This window comes from Sebastes fasciatus, chromosome 9, assembly GCF_043250625.1.
Source record: "Sebastes fasciatus isolate fSebFas1 chromosome 9, fSebFas1.pri, whole genome shotgun sequence".
Taxonomy (NCBI): domain Eukaryota; kingdom Metazoa; phylum Chordata; class Actinopteri; order Perciformes; family Sebastidae; genus Sebastes; species Sebastes fasciatus.
The window spans coordinates 35848139-35874767 of record NC_133803.1 but is presented as its reverse complement, the minus strand read 5'-3'; the positions used below and the strand labels follow the sequence as shown (position 1 = coordinate 35874767).

At 41.3% G+C, this 26629-nt stretch overlaps 1 long non-coding RNA gene across 1 annotated transcript in view; it reads right to left on the bottom strand.

The window, feature by feature from the left end:
* Positions 1 to 5693: 5693 nt before the first annotated feature.
* Positions 5694 to 26629, bottom strand: part of LOC141774638 (uncharacterized) — a 144167-nt gene continuing 123231 nt past the window's right edge. The window contains exons 5-7 of the long non-coding RNA XR_012595391.1: positions 19194 to 19293; positions 6929 to 7061; positions 5694 to 6890 (exon numbers count right to left, since the gene is read on the bottom strand). This is a non-coding gene — a long non-coding RNA (uncharacterized LOC141774638). The remainder of the gene's footprint in view (positions 6891 to 6928; positions 7062 to 19193; positions 19294 to 26629) is intronic.

The window sequence follows — 26629 nt, the reverse complement described above, 5'->3', positions numbered from 1 at the left end:
TTTAAAGTTCAGTGAAATGCATTTTACCCTGGCTCTCTCAGCCCTTAAAGGTCACATATTATACTCCATTTAAACTAGTTATTATAGGTCTCAGACACCTCCAAACCATGTCTCTGAAGTTTTTTTTTCAAAAAAACAATCAGATCATGCATTCCAGCATGTCTCTATAACCTCTGTTTCAGCCCATTTCCAAAAGTGCTGATTTCTGTGTCTGTAGCCTCTGTCTCCTCCCACTCTGCTCTGATTGGTCAGCGTTTTCTGTCAATCAAACGTCCTCAACAACAGCGTCACCCTCCCCCTCCCTCCCGGAGAAGCTCTCTCTCTCTCTCTCTCTGAGACGAGTGGAGAGATAGCAGCTAGAATAAAGTTTATAAACCACTTTAAAGTTTATAAACCAGAAACTTCACCCAGCGCACGTTACCGGAGGAATCTGATCAGAAATCGGCGACACATGATGAACATCTGCGGTCCAGATTCCAGGTTTTCCTGACGGTTTCTCTCAGGTAAATAATGCTATTTATATCTCTGTTAGTTAACTCAGTGTTTACCTCATGCATCAACTCTGTAAACCGTAAACACACACTCTGTTTTACGTCTGTCTTTACAGATCCATCTGTGAGAAATGACCGACAGAATCATCCCAGAGGAGAGCAGACAGCTGAGAGCAGATGGCTCTGTTTACATGGAGATACAGAGCTAACCCGGTAGCACGTAGCTAACCCGTTAGCATGTAGCTAACCCGTTAGCATTTAGCTACATGCTAACGGGTTAGCTACATGCTACCGCTATGACACGGTGTGTAAACACAGCGACCATCAGGGTGGAAAATAGAAGATGTGAAACAGTAGTCAGTTCATTATTTCTGCTAAAAGATAAATGTATGGAAGATCAGAGTAATGGTATATTAGTTACAGTAGTAGCTGTCTCTGTGTTACCATGACTACAGACCACCGGAGCTTAGCTTACCATAGTTTACCAGAGCTGAAGACTTTCTCCTGTACCATGTTAACATAACTAACTAACAGGTGAGATGATTACAAATGCTGTGAATAATTAATATTGTCATCTGTCAACTCAAATAAAGTTTGACTGTGAAACAGAAATGTGTTGTGTTGCTTACAAGTCACTATTTACTACCTGTACTCTGCTACATGCATGACATCAAATATATATAATATATAAATATCATCTGTTTAAACAGTGTAATTACATAAAGCCTTTGTGAAAGAACATGTTATATTTAGATGATGGGAGTACATGAAGCCTGTTCTGCTGGTTCTTGCAGACTTTGCTCAAGTTAGGTTGAGGAGGAGAGACAGTGACGCGCTGTGGGGCGGGGTCAGCTACTGAAGGTTCTCTCTGGTTCGACCAGGAAACCCTTACATGGCTTGCATTTCTCTAATGACGTCAGAAGAGAAGGAAAAAAAGCGATTTTTTTTTCTGCACCCATTTCCGGACAAACGGAGGAGGAGAAAAAGAGAGAGGATGGTCTTTTATGATACTATGGTGGCCTGTAGACACACTGGGGACAGATATTGATGTTTAAAAGACATGGAAAAGTGCATTTTGCATAATAGGTGACCTTTAATAGTACACTAGATAAATACTACAATAACTAAGACAATACCTGAGAATACAAACAGCAACCTAAAAACCATAAAAACAATCCCAGCTGTGCGTTCATGTAGCGCTGCTGTTCATCAGTCTGACCACCTGAAGGGAGGAAGTGTCTCTGAGGCGAGAGGGCTGAGCTCTGATACTGAAGGGAGATAAGAGAAAAGCCTCGATGTGCTGGATGACTTGAGTCCTGCATGATACACAGAGCTTTCCTCCTGCAGCCAGAGGTGCTTCTTCTTCTTCTTCTCCTTCCTAACCACCAACAGACGGCTGCTTTACTGTCATCACTTTACAGTCAGGATTCACTTCTGCTAAACGTCTCTCCACCGGCCACAAGAGAAGAGAAGCATGCTGAGCTTTAAAGGCAGATAAATATAGCATCTCCTCCTCCTCCTCTTTCTCTCTCCTGACTCACTCCGTCCTGCCGTCTTTCTCACTCACTGCTCCCTGTTCAGTGTCTCTCTCTCTCCTCTCGGTTCACACGCTGTCTTTCACACACCGACACACACAATCAGACTTTCTTCCTTTTTCTGAAGTCAGCATTTATTCTCTCTCCTGATGTCTTCATGTCTTCATCTCCTGATGTCTTATTGTCTCTGCTGACTCTGTGATAACAGCACCATGTCTTCAAATGAGATCAAAAACACAAAGCAGCTCCTAAATCAGATCAGAGGTCTCAGACTGAAGTTATCTGGAGGTAAAACTGGTCAGGTTGTTCTCTTCAACTCAACCTCTAAAGAAACATTACGCACACGAAGAAGAACTTCGTTTAGACTTATTAGTCTTTCCCTGTCCTCCCCATCGCACCCAGCATCCTCATATAGGCACATTACTGCTATAGATGAGACAGAGAGCAGTCACATAATGAAACACAGAGCAGTCACATTATGAGACAGAGAGCAGTCACATAATGAAACACAGAGCAGTCACATAATGAAACACAGAGCAGTCACATAATGAAACACAGAGCAGTCACATTATGAGACAGAGAGCAGTCACATAATGAAACACAGAGCAGTCACATAATGAGACAGAGAGCAGTCACATAATGAAACACAGAGCAGTCACATAATGAGACAGAGAGCAGTCACATAATGAGACAGAGAGCAGTCACATAATGAGACACAGAGCAGTCACATTATGAGACACAGAGCAGTCACATAATGAGACAGAGAGCAGTCACATAATGAGACAGAGAGCAGTCACATAATGAGACACAGAGCAGTCACATAATGAGACACAGAGCAGTCACATAATGAGACAGAGAGCAGTCACATAATGAGACACAGAGCAGTCACATAATGAGACAGAGAGCAGTCACATAATGAAACACAGAGCAGTCACATTATGAGACAGAGAGCAGTCACATAATGAAACACAGAGCAGTCACATAATGAAACACAGAGCAGTCACATAATGAGACACAGAGCAGTCACATTATGAGACAGAGAGCAGTCACATTATGAGACACAGAGCAGTCACATTATGAGACACAGAGCAGTCACATTATGAGACAGAGAGCAGTCACATTATGAGACAGAGAGCAGTCACATAATGAGACACAGAGCAGTCACATTATGAGACACAGAGCAGTCACATAATGAGACAGAGAGCAGTCACATTATGAGACACAGAGCAGTCACATAATGAGACAGAGAGCAGTCACATAATGAGACAGAGAGCAGTCACATTATGAGACACAGAGCAGTCACATTATGAGACACAGAGCAGTCACATTATGAGACAGAGAGCAGTCACATTATGAGACACAGAGCAGTCACATAATGAGACAGAGAGCAGTCACATAATGAGACACAGAGCAGTCACATTATGAGACACAGAGCAGTCACATTATGAGACACAGAGCAGTCACATTATGAGACACAGAGCAGTCACATTATGGGACACAGAGCAGTCACATAATGAGACACAGAGCAGTCACATTATGAGACACAGAGCAGTCACATAATGAGACAGAGAGCAGTCACATAATGAGACACAGAGCAGTCACATTATGAGACACAGAGCAGTCACATAATGAGACAGAGAGCAGTCACATAATGAGACACAGAGCAGTCACATTATGAGACACAGAGCAGTCACATTATGAGACACAGAGCAGTCACATTATGAGACACAGAGCAGTCACATAATGAGACACAGAGCAGTCACATTATGAGACACAGAGCAGTCACATTATGAGACACAGAGCAGTCACATTATGAGACAGAGAGCAGTCACATTATGAGACACAGAGCAGTCACATTATGAGACACAGAGCAGTCACATTATGAGACACAGAGCAGTCACATTATGAGACACAGAGCAGTCACATTATGAGACACAGAGCAGTCACATTATGAGACACAGAGCAGTCACATAATGAGACAGAGAGCAGTCACATTATGAGACAGAGAGCAGTCACATTATGAGACACAGAGCAGTCACATTATGAGACACAGAGCAGTCACATTATGAGACACAGAGCAGTCACATTATGAGACACAGAGCAGTCACATTATGAGACACAGAGCAGTCACATAATGAGACAGAGAGCAGTCACATAATGAGACAGAGAGCAGTCACATTATGAGACACAGAGCAGTCACATTATGAGACACAGAGCAGTCACATTATGAGACAGAGAGCAGTCACATTATGAGACACAGAGCAGTCACATTATGAGACACAGAGCAGTCACATAATGAGACAGAGAGCAGTCACATAATGAGACACAGAGCAGTCACATTATGAGACACAGAGCAGTCACATTATGAGACACAGAGCAGTCACATAATGAGACACAGAGCAGTCACATTATGAGACACAGAGCAGTCACATAATGAGACAGAGAGCAGTCACATAATGAGACACAGAGCAGTCACATTATGAGACACAGAGCAGTCACATTATGAGACACAGAGCAGTCACATTATGAGACACAGAGCAGTCACATTATGAGACACAGAGCAGTCACATTATGAGACACAGAGCAGTCACATTATGAGACAGAGAGCAGTCACATTATGAGACACAGAGCAGTCACATTATGAGACAGAGAGCAGTCACATAATGAAACACAGAGCAGTCACATTATGAGACACAGAGCAGTCACATTATGAGACAGAGAGCAGTCACATAATGAAACACAGAGCAGTCACATTATGAGACACAGAGCAGTCACATTATGAGACAGAGAGCAGTCACATTATGAGACACAGAGCAGTCACATAATGAGACACAGAGCAGTCACATTATGAGACAGAGAGCAGTCACATTATGAGACACAGAGCAGTGGTATCTGACTCCATGTGAAGCTGACTGATTGAACCTGTGTGGAGTCCTCCAGCTGTGATACGGTAGAAATAACAGTCACACCTTCTATGATGTCTGGTTTATAGGTCTGGTTGTGATAAAGTTTCAGGTTGTTTGTATAAAAGTATAACTGAAGACAAATATATATAAATCATGAATTTACACAAAATGTTCATATACTAGGGTATTCTTGGTTAAAATATAAATCAAATATATAATATATTCTTTCACACAAGCTTATGTTCATTTTACATAAAATAAAGTGTGTCTGATGCATCACACTCGAGGGGAGATCTATATATACAGTATATATACAGATCTATATATATAGATCTGTATATATATAGATCTATATATATACAGATCTATATATATGTATATATATAGATCTATATATATAGATCTGTATATATATAGATCTATATATATACAGATCTGTATATATATAGATCTATATATATACAGATCTATATATATAGATCTGTATATATAGAGATCTATATATAGGGGAGAAGTGCAGCATGACGTGAGGGATTTCCAACGGAGTGGAGACATGAGGGAGGAGTACAAGTATACAGTATATATACAGTAAGTATACAGTAGATGTACTGGTGTTACTGGTTCTAGAGAGAGAGAGAGAGAGAGAGAGAGAGAGAGAGAGAGAGAGAGAGAGAGAGAGAGAGAGAGAGAGAGAGAGAGAGTCATGTCCTGGATGTTCTGAGTGAGTTTAGACCTTTATATTAAAATATGAGAACAAGAGCTGGATTGAATTGATTTATTGATTTATTGATTTGGTTATTAAGATACAGACACGGTGTATATTATTATTAACAACACAGAGAGAGGAAGAACACATTCATTGAGTCATCAGAGGATGCTTCTTCATGCTGTTACTGTGAAGCTGCTTCAGGAATATGATTTAAAGTTCAGTATTCAATTAAGAGATCAGATCATTGAACTTCCTACATTTATAAATGTTGACTAATAACTCATATATTTTGGGGTTTATGACGAACTAAAACTGATCTCTTTAAGGTTGAACATTCAAAGCTCAGAACCGGATTAATAACTAACGAGCTTAAAGGAGCTGAACGAGAGGTCGGAGGTTTTCTGTTGCCTCCGCTCGGCTCTCAACATGGCGACGGCTGAGCCGGCGGCTCGTAGCTAACGATGCTAACGGCGCTAAAACAACAGCAGCACTGCTGACGGAGCGAATGGTGTTACGTTACGTCACGTCACGTCACGTCACGTCACGTCACGTCACGTCACGTCACGTTGTTACGTCACGTCACGTCACGTCACGTCACGTCACGTCACGTCACGTCACGTCACGTTACGTCACGTCACGTTACGTTACGTTATGTTACGTTACGTTATGTTACGTTATGTTATTACGTTATTAAGTTATAAGTCGGACTTTGAACAATCTAAAGCTGTCAAGAATCCAAACTACAAGAAAAATGACTTCAGCGATAAATCACTCAATATATTGTTATAGAAAAGTTCATAGTAGTAAAATATAGTTTCAATATTGATTCACAGAAACTCAGCAGATATCTGTAAGAAATAAAACTTTAAAACATCCTGTTTGATTTGATCTCAACGTACTTTTGTTCCGTTCACTGACAGTTTATGGATTCCTGTAAATCACTAAGAACTTTAAGAGTTCAATGTTTCACGCTGCTGTTCTCAGCTCGTCTCTTCTTTATATATTAATAAAGTTACGTATTTGACTTTACTTGCTGTGTTCACCACCAGCTGTGATTTCATCAGAACAGCTGGAAAGAGAGAAGCTCACCACCGACTACCAACCACCGACTACCACCCACCTCCTGCAGGTGTTTTATGGTTACTCGGTGACGAGACAATCAAAATGTTACTTACTGCCTCATCAAACCTCCTGAATCTGTTCTTCCTGTCAACATTTGACCCAATGATTCCCTGAGGCCGCTCCGCAGCTCCGCAGCTCCGCAGCTCCGCAGCTCCGCAGCTCCACGGATCTTTCTTCTTCTGCCAGGAATCAGCAGCTGCAGACCACGACACACAGCGCCGCCTCTTCTGTCGCTGCCTGTGGTCGCCATCTCATGGTGATGATGTCATGACCCCAAACTGACTCAGCAACGTCTCAACTGGAACACAAGCAGAGAAACACCCAGTCAGGATGGAGGAGATACCCAGCTGGAGCTCAGGTACTTTAGAGCTTCATAAAGTGTTTTATGAGCCGACTGTGAGCTGATAAAATACAACAGGCTGGAACACAATTAACTTTTATACAGCTTTTATTGACCACAAATAAAAATGTGCTTTCTGCAGACCTGCAGGAGAAAACACATTTCAATTCCCTAAAAATAAATCTAACCACCTGGACTGTGATTTATCAGAGCTCCTCAGATGGTCCACATACTGTACATCCTAATCAGGGATTATAATACCCTCTCTTTAAGATTTAACATAAATGGTAAATGGACTTGGACTTATACAGCGCTTTTCTAGTCTTCCGACCACTCAAAGCTCTTTACACTACATGTCAGTATTCACCCATTCACACACACATTCATACACTGATGGCAGAGGCTACTAAGGTGCCAACTTTGCCCATCAGGTTCTAATCTAAATACTCATTCACACACCGATGGCTATGCCTCCGGGAGCAATTTGGGGTTAAGTGTCTTGCTCAAGGACACATCGACATGTGACCCGGAGCAGCCGGGGATCGAACCACCGACCTTCCGATTGGTGGACAACCTGCTCTACCCTCTGAGCCACAGCCGCCCTGTATATACATAACACTTTAATATAATGAAACATTAAAAACCGTTCAGGCTGCGTACTGTTAATGAGGTAATGCTTTATAATCAGCTCATCGCTCGTGCTTCGTGTTCACAACGGTAAGTCACATTGGCACTGTAAACGTCGTAGTTTTAAACCCAGAATAAATGAAGAAGAGCTCCACTAGCAGGTCTATCTGCATGATCCTGATCTCTATGGAGAGATAAGACCTCAGAGGATTCATCCCCAGTGTCAGTAACATGGTGACTGGTACTCTGCCGGAGTAAACTGGGATGAACCAAAGGAAACATTCACATTGTTATCCTCTCCTAAACTGTTCTCTAGATGAGACAGTGGATAACACCATTATAGCAACGATGCCGTGCACAGAGACGCCTCTGAATTCATTCAGCAACTCCTCCACTACAACTGACTACAATATAAATAACACAAAGCACATAGATTCTACAAAGGTTTAGTCAGGATAGGACCAGGAGGACTCTCCATCTGGACCACTGGGATACCCAAAGGTTTAGTCAGGATAGGACCAGGAGGACTCTCCATCTGGACCACTGGGATACCCAAAGGGTTTAGTCAGGATAGGACCAGGAGGACTCTCCATCTGGACCACTGGGATACCCAAAGGTTTAGTCAGGATAGGACCAGGAGGACTCTCCATCTGGACCACTGGGATACCCAAAGGTTTAGTCAGGATAGGACCAGGAGGACTCTCCGTCTGGACCACTGGGATACCCAAAGGTTTAGTCAGGATAGGACCAGGAGGACTCTCCGTCTGGACCACTGGGATACCCAAAGGTTTAGTCAGGATAGGACCAGGAGGACTCTCCATCTGGACCACTGGGATACCCAAAGGTTTAGTCAGGATAGGACCAGGAGGACTCTCCATCTGGACCACTGGGATACCCAAAGGGTTTAGTCAGGATAGGACCAGGAGGACTCTCCATCTGGACCACTGGGATACCCAAAGGTTTAGTCAGGATAGGACCAGGAGGACTCTCCGTCTGGACCACTGGGATACCCAAAGGTTTAGTCAGGATAGGACCAGGAGGACTCTCCATCTGGACACTGGGATACCCAAAGGTTTTAGTAAGGATAGGACCAGGAGGACTCTCCATCTGGACCACTGGGATACCCAAAGGTTTAGTCAGGATAGGACCAGGAGGACTCTCCATCTGGACACTGGGATACCCAAAGGTTTTAGTAAGGATAGGACCAGGAGGACTCTCCATCTGGACCACTGGGATACCCAAAGGTTTTAGTAAGGATAGGACCAGGAGGACTCTCCGTCTGGACCACTGGGATACCCAAAGGTTTTAGTAAGGATAGGACCAGGAGGACTCTCCCTCTGGACACTGGGATACCCAAAGGTTTAGTCAGGATAGGACCAGGAGGACTCTCCCTCTGGACACTGGGATACCCAAAGGTTTAGTCAGGATAGGACCAGGAGGACTCTCCATCTGGACCACTGGGATACCCAAAGGTTTAGTCAGGATAGGACCAGGAGGACTCTCCCGCTGGACACTGGGATACCCAAAGGTTTTAGTAAGGATAGGACCAGGAGGCTTCTCCCTCTGGACACTGGGATACCCAAAATGTGCCAAATGGGTTTTCTACCTCTTGAAAGTGAATCTGGCTCTAAACTCTTGATATCCACTACAGGAGGCTATGGGCACACAATGGAGCCTTTAACCATTACATTCAGCCTGTGCATCATCACATTCTACCATTGTGCATCATCACATTCTCCCATTGTGCATCATCTCATTCTACCATTGTGCATCATCACATTCTACCACTGTGCATCATCACATTCTACCATTGTGCATCATCTCATTCTACCATTGTGCATCATCACATTCTACCACTGTGCATCATCACATTCTACCATTGTGCATCATCACATTCTACCATTGTGCATCATCACATTCTACCATTATGCATCATCTCATTCTACCATTGTGCATCATCACATTCTACCACTGTGCATCATCACATTCTACCATTGTGCATCATCTCATTCTACCATTGTGCATCCTCCTATTCTACCATTGTGCATCATCACATTCTACCATTGTGCATCATCACATTCTACCACTGTGCATCATCACATTCTACCATTGTGCATCATCACATTCTACCATTGTGCATCATCACATTCTACCATTATGCATCATCTCATTCTACCATTGTGCATCATCACATTCTACCACTGTGCATCATCACATTCTACCATTGTGCATCATCTCATTCTACCATTGTGCATCCTCCTATTCTACCATTGTGCATCATCACATTCTACCATTGTGCATCATGACATTCTACCGTTGTGCATCCTCACATTCTACTATTGTGCATCATCACATTCTACCATTGTGCATCATCACATTCTACCGTTGTGCATCCTCACATTCTACCGTTGTGCATCCTCACATTCTACTATTGTGCATCATCACATTCTACCGTTGTGCATCCTCACATTCTACTATTGTGCATCATCACATTCTACCGTTGTGCATCCTCACATTCTACTATTGTGCATCATCATATTCTACCATTGTGCATCATCACATTCTACCATTGTGCATCATCGCATTCTACCGTTGTGCATCCTCACATTCTACCATTTTGCATCATCACATTCTACCATTGTACATCATCACATTCTACTGTCGGGTAGAAGAGGTTAAGCGTGTTTCCTGCGACCGTAAAGTGACTCGGAGGGTGAGTGATTCGTATAGAGTTTATTTAGGGGATGATCTTTAGAAAAGATAGCCCAGTTCAAAAACAGGAGGTATTGAAGATGAACCAGCGTCGCATATATTATAATAAATCAACATAACAATGTTTAGATGATAACACTGTTGCTGTTATTGTTAGATATATAGTTAGTTATTGTTGGTAGAAGTGGGAACAGTGCAGGTTGTCTACAGTATGGATAAAGAGAAACAGTATGGATAAAGAGAAACAGTATGTATAAAGAGAAACAGTATGTATAAGGAGAAACAGTATGGATAAAGAGAAACAGTATGTATAAAGAGAAACAGTATGGATAAAGAGAAACAGTATGTATAAAGAGAAACAGTATGTATAAAGAGAAACAGTATGTATAAAGAGAAACAGTATGGATAAAGAGAAACAGTATGTATAAGGAGAAACAGTATGTATAAAGAGAAACAGTATGTATAAAGAGAAACAGTATGTATAAGGAGAAACAGTATGGATAAAGAGAAACAGTATGTATAAAGAGAAACAGTATGGATAAAGAGAAACAGTATGTATAAGGAGAAACAGTATGTATAAAGAGAAACAGTATGTATAAAGAGAAACAGTATGTATAAGGAGAAACAGTATGGATAAAGAGAAACAGTATGTATAAAGAGAAACAGTGTGGATAAAGAGAAACAGTATGTATAAAGAGAAACAGTATGTATAAAGAGAAACAGTATGTATAAAGAGAAACAGTATGTATAAAGAGAAACAGTGTGGATAAAGAGAAACAGTATGGATAAAGAGAAACAGTATGTATAAAGAGAAACAGTATGTATAAAGAGAAACAGTATGTATAAAGAGAAACAGTATGTATAAGGAGAAACAGTATGGATAAAGAGAAACAGTATGTATAAAGAGAAACAGTATGTATAAAGAGAAACAGTATGTATAAAGAGAAACAGTGTGGATAAAGAGAACCAGTATGTATAAAGAGAAACAGTATGTATAAAGAGAACCAGTATGTATAAGGAGAAACAGTATGGATAAAGAGAAACAGTATGTATAAAGAGAAACAGTATGTATAAAGAGAAACAGTATGTATAAAGAGAAACAGTGTGGATAAAGAGAAACAGTATGGATAAAGAGAAACAGTATGTATAAAGAGAAACAGTATGTATAAAGAGAAACAGTATGTATAAAGAGAAACAGTATGTATAAGGAGAAACAGTATGGATAAAGAGAAACAGTATGTATAAAGAGAAACAGTATGGATAAAGAGAAACAGTATGTATAAAGAGAAACAGTATGTATAAAGAGAAACAGTATGTATAAAGAGAAACAGTGTGGATAAAGAGAAACAGTATGTATAAAGAGAAACAGTATGTATAAAGAGAAACAGTATGTATAAAGAGAAACAGTATGTATAAGGAGAAACAGTATGGATAAAGAGAAACAGTATGTATAAAGAGAAACAGTATGGATAAAGAGAAACAGTATGGATAAAGAGAAACAGTATGTATAAAGAGAAACAGTGTGGATAAAGAGAAACAGTATGGATAAAGAGAAACAGTATGTATAAAGAGAAACAGTATGTATAAAGAGAAACAGTGTGGATAAAGAGAAACAGTATGTATAAAGAGAAACAGTATGTATAAAGAGAAACAGTATGTATAAAGAGAAACAGTATGGATAAAGAGAAACAGTATGGATAAAGAGAAACAGTATGTATAAAGAGAAACAGTATGTATAAAGAGAAACAGTATGTATAAAGAGAAACAGTATGTATAAAGAGAAACAGTATGGATAAAGAGAAACAGTATGGATAAAGAGAAACAGTATGTATAAAGAGAAACAGTATGTATAAAGAGAAACAGTATGTATAAAGAGAAACAGTATGGATAAAGAGAAACAGTATGTATAAAGAGAAACAGTATGTATAAAGAGAAACAGTATGGATAAAGAGAAACAGTATGTATAAAGAGAAACAGTATGGATAAAGAGAAACAGTATGTATAAAGAGAAACAGTATGTATAAAGAGAAACAGTATGTATAAAGAGAAACAGTATGTATAAAGAGAAACAGTATGTATAAAGAGAAACAGTATGGATAAAGAGAAACAGTATGTATAAAGAGAAACAGTGTGGATAAGAGAAGATCCACAGAGAACTGTTGACATTAAATGAAAAGAACATTTTAAAGGGATAAGTTGTCAGATATCAGCTTGACTGTGTCTAAAGTCACAGGTTTACTTGCGGTCTTCTGCTTCATGAACATCATTAAGCAAATGTCAAAAGTTAAATATTGAATACATTTTAATACTATATATAAATATAATAATAATAATAAAACATGAGCTCCTTCGTTACAGGGATTTGTTTCACTAACGTCACATAGGAAGTTAATCAGTTCTAACATGTGGAACTATATTCTGACTTTCATCAGAAATAAAATGAAGAAACAGTCAATTTATGAATGAAAAGAAGAAGCTGCCAAAAGTTCCTCTTTAATCTCCATGATTTACTAAACTAAGGCAACATTATATTTATACGTATTGATCTTTGTTATTGATCTGAATTGATAGATTCCCCCTCCCCCCCCGTGACGTTCACGGTTTAGGAGACTGAACGTTTTCTAAGTTTAGTGAAACCTCTCTTCAATAATTACTGCCTTTACTAACATAAATACACGTCTAGACACGAAGTGACTTGGCAAATGTAAAGATGTGATTTCTTCACTACGGAGCTTTTATTTGATAAACATCTACGATGTTCAACGTCTTTCAGCTTCCTGCTTCCCTTCAGACTCTACTGACAACCAGAGGAGATGTCGGTGATGATATCGACTATAAATCACCTCCAAGTCTCCACCCAGAGAACATTTTATTATTATTATTATTATTACTATTAAAACACAGTTTGATTGATTCTTCCTTCAACATTTTGGTTTCAGGTTCAACAATCAGAGAAATTGTGTTTTCCAAGTTTAAGAGACACTTCAGGTGGATAAACATTTAATAGATACCACGGTGAAACTTCATCAGTTCATTACTCACATTAAGACAATTATCTTTCTTATTACAAGTTTTCTGAAATGTGTTTAAATATTAACGCCTCACAGACGATCTTTTGAACCTGTTTCTAAAACCAATTTCAAGAATTTTCTAAAATCAAGACACATTTCATGATTCCACTGCCGTGAAAACAAGAATTCAATGTCTCAAACATAGAAGAGAATGACTTGATGAGATGAAGATCAGTACGTGCACACACTGTGGTGGTACAGTAGGTACAGTCATCTGTAAATACACCTACATACATATATACATCTATCTACTGTAGTTATCTAACAGAGCGGCTCTTCAGACACCTTAACGTCCCAGAGGAGGACACACTGTGATTAAAGACCTGGAGGACAGAAAGATGAATTACAGTCTTCCATTTATAACCCTCAGCCTCTTTACTCCTTTACCCTGCAGCCGGCCGCACGCTCTGAAACCTCTCAGTGACACCGTTAATCATTTCATCAGTTAATCATTTCATCAGTTAATCATTGTGTTGAGAGCCGAGGAGATGAATCAGTCCGCTGCCCTTTTAAAGTGGAGAACCACTTAGTTAGTTTCAGACTCAGCGTTTAGCTGTCAGGAGACGTTTCAGTCCCACTCAACAGTCAACCTCACTACTAGTGATATTATTACTTTAATAATACTAGTGTTAATATTACTACTTTAATAATACTAGTGTTAATATCACTAGTGATATTATTACTTTAATAATACTAGTGTTAATATCACTAGTGATATTACTACTTTAATAATACTACTGTTAATATTACTAGTGATATTATTACTTTAATAATACTACTGTTAATATTACTACTTTAATAATACTAGTGTTAATATCACTAATGATATTATTACTTTAATAATACTAGTGTTAATATTACTACTTTAATAATACTAGTGTTAATATCACTAGGGATATTATTACTTTAATAATACTAGTGTTAATATCACTAGGGATATTATTACTTTAATAATACTAGTGTTAATATTACTACTTTAATAATACTAGTGTTAATATCACTAGGGATATTACTACTTTAATAATACTAGTGTTAATATTACTACTTTAATAATACTAGTGATATTATTACTTTAATAATACTGATTCCAGTTTTAATTATTATTATTAGTTGTATTATAACACACATCATTTGATTCACATGGATTTAACAGATCCAAACGCACAAAAAGTCATCTTCTACAGGACGGTCCAGAAAACAGGGATCAATCAGAGGAGACAGAGACGTAGAACTCAGATGAATAACTGAGTGAAGGGACAGTCTGATCGACGACTCTGAGCTCCGTCTTCACAGTCTGATAGACGACTCTGAGCTCCGTCTTCACAGTCTGATAGATGACTCTGAGCTCCGTCTTCACAGCCTGATAGACGACTCTGAGCTCCGTCTTCACAGTCTGATAGACGACTCTGAGCTCCGTCTTCACAGTCTGATAGACGACTCTGAGCTCCGTCTTCACAGCCTGATAGACGACTCTGAGCTCCGTCTTCACAGTCTGATAGACGACTCTGAGCTCCGTCTTCACAGCCTGATAGACGACTCTGAGCTCCGTCTTCACAGCCTGATAGACGACTCTGAGCTCCGTCTCCACAGTCTGATCGACGACTCTGAGCTCCGTCTTCACAGCCTGATAGACGACTCTGAGCTCCGTCTTCACAGCCTGATAGACGACTCTGAGCTCCGTCTTCACAGTCTGATAGACGACTCTGAGCTCCGTCTTCACAGTCTGATAGACGACTCTGAGCTCCGTCTTCACAGTCTGATAGACGACTCTGAGCTCCGTCTTCACAGTCTGATCAAGTGGAGCTCCACTAATCATTCAACTCTCTGTCTCTGTCTCTGTCTCTGTCTCTGTCTCTGTCTCTGTCTCTGTCTCTGTCTCTGTCTCTGTCTCCGGGCAGCTTTAAACTCTGCTGAGAACATTTAGTGAAAATGCTTTAAAGGCTTGTAGCAGCAGCATCTCTCCATCTCTCCTGCCTTCATGTAGACGTTTATTTAATGCCCTGATATGTCAGAGCAATATTCTATAACACGATCAGTTCTAAACGTGACAGAAATAAGAACTCAAAGCTGACGAGGGAACGTTTCGTAAATTGAGGTTATGAAGATAAGAGTTTGTAGAGTGTAGACGCTGATATAAAGGGAGGTTTTGAAAGGTGGATGAAGTTCATACTGTATATTTCAGTTGTTAAAGGAGCAGTGTGGAGGATCTGCTGGTTGCATATTACAACTAACTGAAGCGTCTCCGTGTGCCGAGCGTGTAGAAGAACTACGGTGGGATGTCCCTCTCGTCTCCTACAGGATGTTCTCAGATCTGTTCTTTTATTGTCATGTTCAGAAATCATCATGACTCAGCTGAATATGAAGCTGGAGGCCGGGAGGGGATTAGCTCAGTTTACCTAAAAGCTGACTGCTCGTACGTCTCAGTCCAACGGTAAATACTCCTAAAGAGTCCCAGACATGAGCCTTTAGAGGAGCAGTGAGGAGGATCTGCTGCTGTCTAGCGGAGAGGTTGCAGATTACAACTAACTGAAGCGTCTCCGTGTACCAAACATGTAGAAGAACTACGGTGGCCGACGCCAACACATGAGCGTCCCTCTGTAGAGCCAGATGTTGTAGCTCATCTGGAGCAGAACCGCTGTGTAGAGTGTGTGTTATCGACTCCGACGGAGCAGGAAGAGCTGCTGTCTCAGAGGGAAGAGACAAAGCATCTAGAGTAGAGACTATTTAACGGCCTGAGAACCATGACGGGATGTAAATATAGAACATTAATGCAGCTTTATCATAGAAGAGCCCTCAAGCTGCTCCCTCTGCTGTAAACTCACATAACACTCTGTTATATACTCAATATATAGATATATATATATACACTCACTGACTCCACTCAGCCTGTCTGTGTGAACACGTCTCTGGATCTCCTCCTCTTAATGAATCAGTGTGTTCCTGATGGAGGAGATCATCCAGTCTGATGGATGAGGACAGGTTCTGTCTCGTCGTCCCGTTTGATGAAGTGGGAACCTGCATCAGGTTTAGAGTACTCAACAGCAGCTGGATGGATCAGCTGGAGGTCAAAGGTCAAGGCAGCGGATAGGTCATCCAATTTATTCTACTGGTCCGTCTGATTTAGTCAGTCTGATAGAAACGGGCACAAAAACATGTCTGAATAGTGTCAAGATAGGACCAAAAGAAGACCGTATCGCTGAAGGTGCAAGAAAATAATGAGTTTTGTTTATTTGCCCACTGAGGGTAAAGAACATGAAAGAGAACTGTGATGAAGCTCATGGTATATAAGGAGGACTGTTTTGTCATGTATGTTAGTCCTCCGTTCAAACTGATGACTCGTGTTGGTTTTTGGCGACAGAAATAAACACTTTTGCATCAAACTTTGAAAACTTCTCCAGTGCAGCTTTTGATCTGATTTTGAAGATTCCAGTAGACCTTCATTTTATAAGAAGTGTTGAAGATAGGAGAAGCAGTTTACTATCGGCCCGAGACGTTTTCTTGACCTTCAACACAAAACCAATGAGTGCAGAGTCGGAGGGAGTCATTGACTCTCCGTTGGTCTCCTTCAATCTGCTCTTGCTTTTACATTTGGCAGGAGGAGTTTACATGACTGATGGAGATAGCCCACAATCCTGGCCCCAGAACGAGGTGAGACATTTACCACAGATTATATCAGCCCGTCCACCGTCCAGCCGTCCACCCGACCACCAACCCAGCACACAGCTGTCCAAACACTTCAAGGAATAGAGGCTCTTTTGCAATTGATTTTTAAAAAGAGAAACTTCTGTATTTTGCCAAGTGTCCGCGTCCGGACTGACTGGAAACACTTTCCGTTACCACACAGATGCCCAGCGGCTCTCACACACCCACGCTGACTAATACAATCATTAAATCATGTCGCCGTCACACAAAAGCTTCATTGAACGTCTGTGTTCAATATTCTTTTCTTAAATGAAAGAATAAGATCTCCTCCCAGGAGACCGGTGTGTAATGACTAAGTGTGGAAGGCAGACTCATTTTAACATGAGACTACCTCCATGAACCCAATGATACAGTTATTATTCATTCATTCACAAGTAGAACGTATTTCACTCCTCACACATCATAACAGCACCTTTAACATCACTCTGAGATCAGTGTGACGAAGGTGTCCATGTGTTCAGATCAGATACTGGAGGTTGCTGTGAGAACACGGAACAATAATCACAGTTATATATAATAAGGAATGAGCTTTATGCGAGTCCTTTATTCTACAAACTTCTCCTTCTGCACATCTGGCAGCCCTCATATAAAGACAGTGAATACGTAACGTTGGTAAAAGTCCCAGTTTTACTGCTTCACTCCCTCACCGCTGGTTTCTCTAAACGCTTTGTCAGCTGCTGTTATCAGCTGCTGTTATCAGCTGCTTTATAGTTGTTGGCTTCGCCTCTGTTGCTAGGCAGCCTCTGTCTGTCTGATGTATGAAGTACCAAACACACGTTCACACATTCACACACACGGTAACGTGTACCAGCTTCTGCTGTTGACACCAGCAGTTCTGCTCCGTCTGACGCCATGACACCTCCATTATTGATCATTAGGGCTCGGTGATGAATGGATGGACTCACTTTAGATAATTCATCTGAGGAGGGAGGAGAACTGGAGGAGGAGAGGAGAGGAGGATATCTATCTATCCATCTATCCATCCATCCATCCATCCATCTATATCTATCTATCTATCTATCTATCCATCTATCTATCATCCATCCATCCATCTATCCATCCATCTATCTATCATCCATCCATCTATCTATCTATCCATCTATCTATCATCCATCCATCCATCCATCTATCCATCCATCTATCTATCATCCATCCATCTATCTATCTATCCATCTATCTATCATCCATCCATCCATCCATCTATCTATCTATCCATCTATCTATCTATCCATCCATCTATCTATCATCCATCCATCCATCTATCTATCTATCTATCTATCTATCTATCTATCCATCCATCTATCTATCATCCATCCATCCATCCATCTATCTATCTATCTATCCATCTATCTATCTATCTATCCATCTATCTATCTATCTATCCATCTATCTATCTATCCATCCATCTATCTATCTATCCATCTATCTATCATCCATCCATCCATCCATCTATCTATCTATCTATCCATCTATCTATCTATCTATCTATCTATCTATCATCCATCCATCCATCCATCCATCCATCTATCTATCTATCTATCTATCTATCTATCCATCCATCTATCTATCTATCTATCTATCTATATCTATCTATCCATCTATCTATCATCTATCTATCTATCCATCTATCTCTCTATCTCTCTCTCTGATTGTGACCTTCAGTATTTTCTGATTAAATAAAGAGAAGTAGAGTGAAGCTGTTTCTGGAGAAGTGACATCATTGTAGAGACGAGCAGGAAACAGCAGAAATCAGGAAATGTCTCATCAACCATCAACCACAGTCAGTCAGTCAGTCAGTCAGTCAGTCAGTCAGTCAGTCAGTGCAGGTCAGGGACTCCCTGAGAATGTTCAGGAACTTTCCAATCAACCAATAGTTCCTCATTATATTATTACCATCACTATGAGTAGTTAGATTTCCTCAGATAACCCTCAAAGTGCCGGTATACAACAGAGGTTGACAAAGCGTGTAAACTCCTACCGGATGAGCTGAGCCTAGGTGGTTTCCCCATCAGTGATCAGGATGGCTGAACGTGGTGGAAACCAGCCTCCATGTGGTGAGACGCCTCTCCATCCTGCGCCTGCAGAAGAAACAAAAATCCCCATTTTAATAAGTCTTTTATTGGAAATGCTTTTTTAAAACAAGGAGATCAATCTTTCCATGTATCTCTTCGTGTTTTGAGATAGTAACACTCATTTCTAGAGAGTACTTTCACAACTTATACTCCGTTTGAAGTATTCGGTCTCATTGTTAGGGGGTACATGAGGTCGACGGTCTTGTACAGGTGGATATTTTCAAAGTAAAAGCTGCTGGTTAAATGATGTTCTTGCAGGTTTAAATCCGTCTCTGATTCAGAGAGTTTTAACACTGAAACTCGGTTTATGCACAAAAGCTAAATGTAATCAAAGAGCTGCATTAATATCGTTCAGTGTTTCACCTCCTGAATACAGACACCTTCAATCAGCCATAAATACATCACTTGATGTTAATGTTATTGTTAATGTTAATGTTAATGTTAATGTTATTGTTAATGTTATTGTTAATGTTAATGTTATAACGTTATAAGTTGGTTGCTTAAAAAATCCTTTAATTTTGGTGTTATTTGTCTTTTAACTCTGTTTTGTCTGTTATATAGTTATATAGTATACAGTATATAGTTATATAGTATATAGTATATAGTATATAGTATATAGTTATATAGTATTTCGTATCTGCTTCCGTTTTATAAACTGTATATGTTTTCATGCTGTGTATTATAATGCATTTTAATTTTATTAACAGTGAATCACTTTGGAACTGCGGTTTTGAAAGATGTTATATAAATAAAGAAATACCAATAAGTACCAATAAATACCAATAAATACCAATCAATACCAATAAATACCAATCAATACCAATAAATACCAATAAATACCAATAAATACCAATCAATACCAATAAATACCAATAAATACCAATCAATACCAATAAATACCAATAAATACCAATAAGTACCAATAAGTACCAATAAATACCAATCAATACCAATCAATACCAATAAGTACCAATAAAATACATACCAATAAATACCAATCAATACCAATAAGTACCAATAAATACCAATAAGTACCAATCAATACCAATAAATACCAGTAAGTACCAATAAATACCAGTAAATACCAATAAATACCAATAAGTACCAATCAATACCAGTAAGTAGCAGTTAATAGCAGTAAGTAGCAGTAAGTAGCAGGATGCCCTCAGCGCTGGAACCCGTCGTCTCCCTCGAGTTCTGAAACCACTGAGAGACGCTGGATGACTGCAGCTTGTTTCAGAATTAAGTGAAACTTACATGTCAAACAGGTTTTCTACACCACACACATCGGTATGATATATATATCTATATATATAGAGATTTATATACACTCAAAAACACACATCAGAAAGTGTGCCAATGTTTTTTTCCTTCTGAGTAATACACAATAATACAGTCAAGTAAAATGTCTCTCTCTCTCAGACTGTTCAGTAATCCTGTAATAACCAGATACATCTACTGTGTGTGATATGTGAACCATATTTATTAAAGATATAACTACTAACTACCGGGACAGAGAAACCAGCGGACCTCTGGAGGAGCACAAACTTAATGCCGGGACATCTGGGACAATTTTTGAACAATGTAAAATGTCAAAGAATTACCATGAAAACAGAGATTAACCCCCTAACATTAAACATAACATAACATAACATAACATAACATAACATAACATAACAAAACATTAAACATAACATAACACAGAGATTAACCCCCTAACATTAAACATAACATAAAACATAACATAACATAACATAACAAAACATTAAACATAACATAACATAACACAGAGTTTAACCCCCTAACATTAAACATAACATAACATAACATAACATAACATAACATAACATAACATAACAAAACATTAAACATAACATAACACAGAGTTTAACCCCCTAACATTAAACATAACATAACATAACATAACACAGAGTTTAACCCCCTAACATTAAACATAACATAACATAACATAACATAACATAACAAAACATTAAACATAACATAACACAGAGTTTAACCCCCTAACATTAAACATAACATAACATAACATAACATAACATAACATAACATAACAAAACATTAAACATAACATAACACAGAGTTTAACCCCCTAACATTAAACATAACATAACATAACATAACACAGAGTTTAACCCCCTAACATTAAACATAACATAACATAACATAACATAACATAACAAAACATTAAACATAACATAACACAGAGATTAACCCCCTAACATTAAACAAAACATTAAACATAACATAACATAACATAACATAACATAACAAAACATTAAACATAACACAGAGTTTAACCCCCTAACATTAAACATAACATAACATAACATAACATAACATAACATTAAATATAAAATAACACAACATAACACAACATAACTTAAAACAGAGTTTAACACCCTAACATTAAACATAACATAACATATCATAACATAACATAAGACAGAGTTTAACCCCGTAACATTTGGTTCCATGAGGTGAACGTTGGTTGTAGAGTAGATCACATGTGTCGTGTTGTTTGACACATGAGGCAGCGTCTGAGCAGCCGTCCCACACAGCAGACAGATGCAGAGCGGCCTGTGAGTGAGTGTGTGAGTGGGCGGCGTTTTGACTAAAGCTGAAAGCTGTTTGTGCATGTGTGCATGTGTGTGTTTGTGTGTGTGTGCATGTGTGTGTGTGTGTGTGTGTGTGTGTGTGTGTGTGTGTGTGTGTGTATGTGTGTGTGTGTGTGTGTGTGTGTGTGTGTGTGTGTATGTGTATGTGTGTGTGTGTGTGTGTGTGTGTGTGTGTGTGTGTGTGTGTGTGTGTGTGTGTGTGTGCGTGCGCGTGCGCGTGCGCGTGCGCGTGCGCGTGCGTGTGCGTGTGTGTGTGTGTGTGTGTGCATGTGTGTGCATGTGTGTGAGAGAAGATCTGATGTGGGTGGTCAACTTTTAATCTCATCTCTCATCTTTAATGGTATTTAATCAAATGAACCTCAGAGGTATTTACATGTTTATATATTTAATTTAATTTAACCTTTATTTAACCAGGTTAGTCCAGCTGAGATTAAGAACCTCTTTTCCAAGGGAGACCTGGCCGAGACGGTCGGCAGCAAAAAGAGACACAAATACAGTTCACAAACACTCAAAGCACTAAAAGCTGCATTAAAGGAGAACTATCTAAAGAGAAATGTTGGGACGAAGAGGAACTTTTGTGTGAGTCAGCTGTACAACAAGGGAGCTAAAACCATTGGCATGTCATAGAGTCTGCTTCTAAAGCCTTCATTTGAGATTGAAACATGTTTAATGAGACCAGCTCCTTGATTTAGATTTCCAGGTCCTTTTGGAGCAGATTCCAGGCTGAAGGTCAGAATATGATAAAGCCCTTTCCCCAGTTTGTGTCCGAGCTTTTGGGACAGAGAGCACAAAGAAGTCCTGTGAACGCTGTGCATACTGTCCTCAGTCATAAAACCAGGTCAATAGTGAGGGAGCAGACCAGAATCACCTTCTATATATTGAGATAACTTCTGTTGTGATTTGACGCTATACAAAAATAAATTGAATTGAATTGAATTGAATTGAATAAAGATGGACCAATGGGAGAGTCTATATCCTATAGGAGCCTACATGGTCTGGACCGGTCTACATGATGAACCATCCAGACCTCTAGAGACATTAGATCTACATTATAGACCACCTCTCAGCCTTGGTAACGTGTCCCACATTGTCCCACATTGTCCCACATTGTCCCACATTGTGTGTGTTGGGATCTGGTCTCCCTACCTGACTATGGATACCTCATAGGACCCCACTACAAACACCTAACCTGTCCCTTTAAACACCTTGAAACACATGACTGGTCCATGATTACGTGACTTACAGTGAATTACTGTTATAGCTACGGACGGATGGACAGACAGACAGACGGACGGACGGACGGACGGTGAGGACAAACAGACAGCAGGTTAACAATCTGTGAATGCTGTCATACAAAAATATCACTCTACAAAAGTGGAATTATTTAATTTAAATGATCTTTTTTTCCTCGTTCATCAGCACCTGGCACACCTGGAGACTCCCGTGTTTCATTGCCCTCTCCCGGTGTCCTCCCGGTGTCCTCCCGGTGTCCTCCCGGTGTCCTCCCGGTGTCCTCCCGGTGTCCTCCCGGTGTCCTCCCGGTGTCCTCCCGGTGTCACAGTTATCCCGTATTTTCCCACCTTTTATCTTTCTTGTTATCACAACCTGTTTCTGGCAGCGTGCAGTGAGTCTGTGTGTACGACTCTAAAAGTGAAGGACGTGCACGAGGCCGGCTGAAGCTGCCCGAGGCAACAGCTCCTTCACCATCTTTAGCTGAGCTGATAAAAAGTTTTATTTGTGTCAGCCCATAATTACCAAGCCAAACTGTTATTAGGTTTAGATCGGCGTGGACCAGAGAGGGACAGAGAGGGACAGAGAGGGACAGAGAGGGACAGAGAGGGACAGAGAGGGACAGAGAGGACTAGAGAGGGACAGAGAGGGACAGAGAGGGACAGAGAGGGACAGAGAGGGACAGAGAGGACTAGAGAGGGACAGAGAGGACTAGAGAGGGACAGAGAGGGACAGAGAGGACTAGAGAGGGACAGAGAGGGACAGAGAGGGACAGAGAGGGACAGAGAGGACTAGAGAGGGACAGAGAGGGACAGAGAGGGACAGAGAGGGACAGAGAGGGACAGAGAGGACTAGAGAGGGACAGAGAGGGACAGAGAGGACTAGAGAGGGACAGAGAGGGACAGAGAGGACTAGAGAGGGACAGAGAGGGACAGAGAGGACTAGAGAGGGACAGAGAGGGACAGAGAGGGACAGAGAGGACTAGAGAGGGACAGAGAGGGACAGAGAGGGACAGAGAGGACTAGAGAGGGACAGAGAGGACTAGAGAGGGACAGAGAGGGACAGAGAGGACTAGAGAGGGACAGAGAGGGACAGAGAGGACTAGAGAGGGACAGAGAGGGACAGAGAGGGACAGAGAGGGACAGAGAGGGACAGAGAGGACTAGAGAGGGACAGAGAGGACTAGAGAGGGACAGAGAGGGACAGAGAGGACTAGAGAGGGACAGAGAGGGACAGAGAGGGACAGAGAGGGACAGAGAGGGACAGAGAGGGACAGAGAGGACTAGAGAGGGACAGAGAGGGACAGAGAGGGACAGAGAGGGACAGAGAGGACTAGAGAGGACTAGAGAGGGACAGAGAGGGACAGAGAGGGACAGAGAGGGACAGAGAGGGACAGAGAGGGACAGAGAGGGACAGAGAGGACTAGAGAGGGACAGAGAGGACTAGAGAGGGACAGAGAGGGACAGAGAGGGACAGAGAGGGACAGAGAGGGACAGAGAGGACTAGAGAGGACTAGAGAGGGACAGAGAGGACTAGAGAGGGACAGAGAGGGACAGAGAGGGACAGAGAGGGACAGAGAGGGACAGAGAGGACTAGAGAGGGACAGAGAGGACTAGAGAGGGACAGAGAGGGACAGAGAGGACTAGAGAGGGACAGAGAGGGACAGAGAGGACTAGAGAGGGACAGAGAGGACTAGAGAGGGACAGAGAGGGACAGAGAGGACTAGAGAGGGACAGAGAGGGACAGAGAGGGACAGAGAGGGACAGAGAGGGACAGAGAGGGACAGAGAGGGACAGAGAGGAACAGAGAGGGACAGAGAGGACTAGAGAGGGACAGAGAGGGACAGAGAGGACTAGAGAGACGGGGCTGAGTGACTCACACTGGGATCAACCTCATCAAAGTCTTTTCTCAGACCTTTCACACGCTGAGTTCCATCCTGTAAAATCTGTCTTGGCACACAAACACTTCATCAAAAGACTCTTTTTTCATATATATATATAACACATTTCATAATATAACCAGAGGGCTGCGTTATCTGTTGTAACTAGAACTCCAGCGAGGAGCGACCCAGTCAGCCCCCCCCCATCAATGCATCATGACATCATGCTGTCCACTAAACAACAAGAACAGCCTCACCAACAACCATCCAGCCTCTCTGATACGTCCCACACTAACAAGCATCCAGCCTCTCTGATACGTCCAACACTAACAACCATCCAGCCTCTCTGATACGTCCAACACTAACAACCATCCAGCCTCTCTGATACGTCCCACACTAACAACCATCCAGCCTCTCTGATACGTCCAACACTAACAACCATCCAGCCTCTCTGATACGTCCCACACTAACAACCATCCAGCCTCTCTGATACGTCCCACACTAACAACCATCCAGCCTCTCTGATACGTCCCACACCAACAACCATCCAGCCTCTCTGATACGTCCAACACTAACAACCATCCAGCCTCTCTGATACGTCCAACACTAACAAGCATCCAGCCTCTCTGATACGTCCCACACTAACAAGCATCCAGCCTCTCTGATACGTCCCACACTAACAACCATCCAGCCTCTCTGATACGTCCCACACTAACAACCATCCAGCCTCTCTGATACGTCCAACACTAACAAGCATCCAGCCTCTCTGATACGTCCAACACTAACAACCATCCAGCCTCTCTGATACGTCCCACACTAACAAGCATCCAGCCTCTCTGATACGTCCAACACTAACAACCATCCAGCCTCTCTGATACGTCCCACACTAACAACCATCCAGCCTCTCTGATACGTCCCACACTAACAACCATCCAGCCTCTCTGATACGTCCAACACTAACAACCATCCAGCCTCTCTGATACGTCCCACACTAACAACCATCCAGCCTCTCTGATACGTCCCACACTAACAACCATCCAGCCTCTCTGATACGTCCAACACTAACAACCATCCAGCCTCTCTGATACGTCCCACACTAACAACCATCCAGCCTCTCTGATACGTCCCACACTAACAACCATCCAGCCTCTCTGATACGTCCAACACTAACAACCATCCAGCCTCTCTGATACGTCCAACACTAACAACCATCCAGCCTCTCTGATACGTCCCACACTAACAACCATCCAGCCTCTCTGATACGTCCCACACTAACAACCATCCAGCCTCTCTGATACGTCCCACACTAACAACCATCCAGCCTCTCTGACACGTCCCACACTAACAACCATCCAGCCTCTCTGATACGTCCCACACTAACAACCATCCAGCCTCTCTGACACGTCCCACACTAACAACCATCCAGCCTCTCTGATACGTCCAACACTAACAACCATCCAGCCTCTCTGATACGTCCAACACTAACAACCATCCAGCCTCTCTGATACGTCCAACACTAACAAGCATCCAGCCTCTCTGATACGTCCCACACTAACAACCATCCAGCCTCTCTGATACGTCCCACACTAACAACCATC